This window comes from Phyllopteryx taeniolatus, unplaced genomic scaffold (genome assembly GCF_024500385.1).
Source record: "Phyllopteryx taeniolatus isolate TA_2022b unplaced genomic scaffold, UOR_Ptae_1.2 contig_28, whole genome shotgun sequence".
NCBI classification, from domain to species: domain Eukaryota; kingdom Metazoa; phylum Chordata; class Actinopteri; order Syngnathiformes; family Syngnathidae; genus Phyllopteryx; species Phyllopteryx taeniolatus.
Window position 1 is genome coordinate 633,088 of NW_026903206.1, and position 1,393 is coordinate 634,480.

The window sequence follows — 1,393 nt, forward strand, 5'->3', positions numbered from 1 at the left end:
CCAAAAGCGCTGTTCGACTACAGATTGAGTCAATGCCTGGGTGACATACAGTCCGGTTAGTGTGAGCCCAGTGAATGACTCTTCCCCTTAAGGTTGGAACCACATAAAGCCTGTCTTCAGGGCAATTTTCAGGGCTAAGAGTGTTCTTCAGAGCCTCCTTTACCACAGTCTCAATGTCCCAAACAAAAGCAGAAACGCAACATGACTTGGGCAAAATGGTTTTAGGGTTGGACAAAGAATTCTCTGCGCAGAAAATGTGCGATAAAGCATCTGGCTTACCATTTTTAGAACCAGGTCGGTAGGATAATGTGAAATTGAATCTAGTGAAGAACAGAGCCCATCAAGCCTGCCTCGCTTATAATCTCTTAGCAGTTTTAAGATATTCCAGGTTCTTGTGATTGGTCCATACTAAAAACGGAGTATGTGCCCCCTCTAGTCAGTGTCTCCACTCCACCAAAGCCACCTTGACCGCCAGCAGTTCACGGTCACCTATGTCAGAATTTCTCTCAGCTGGAGTCAGTTTTTTGGAGAGATAAGCACAAGGATGTAACTTACCATCCTTGACACATTTCTGGGAGAGCACTACTCCTATACCGGCATCAGACGCATCAACTTCTACCACAAAGGATGGGAGCGGAGGTAAAGCTCGATTTTAGTTTCTGTAAAGCTGACTGACAAACCGGGTTCCACACAAAGGGTCTGTGTGGCGAGGTAAGATCATGCAAAGGTGAGGCTATTGAACTGAAATTTCTGATGAATTTTCGGTAGAAGTTTGCGAACCCTAAGAACCTTTGTACATCTTTGCGTGACGTGGGAGTAGGCCAATTAATCACGGCATCGACTTTGCAAGGGTCCATCTTGACTTCACCTTGAGCCAGCATGTAACCCAGAAAAGAAACAAACGCCTTGTGGAACTCACATTTCTCAGCCTTGCCATAAAGTTCATTCTGCAGTAACCGCTGCGAGCGGACATGAATAATGTGAGTCTCCTCATCCGGGGAGAGTATCAAAATCCATCTGTGTTAGTTTAGTGGAAAGTATCTCTGCCTGTCTCACGGAGAACCGGGGTTCGATTCCCCGACGGGGAGTTGACCTCCTGTGCTTTTCAGCTTTTCGTGGGGCTCTTTGTGGAAAAACAAAAAAGCCCATCAACCTCGTTTCCAAAGAGGGACCTAAAACATGTTTGGCGAACGTAACAACCACTTCACGACTGAAACGGTTGCTTTCGTGCCATCTGTTTGAAGGACCAGACAAACGCCTCGCTTGCTGCCATTGCCGATACGTTCAGGTTCATTGACGTGTGCTTGACACTAGGTGAAGGTCGGGCAAGAGATTCCTCATTAGTATAGTGGACAGTATCTCCGCCTGTCACGTGGAAGACCGGGTTTTGATT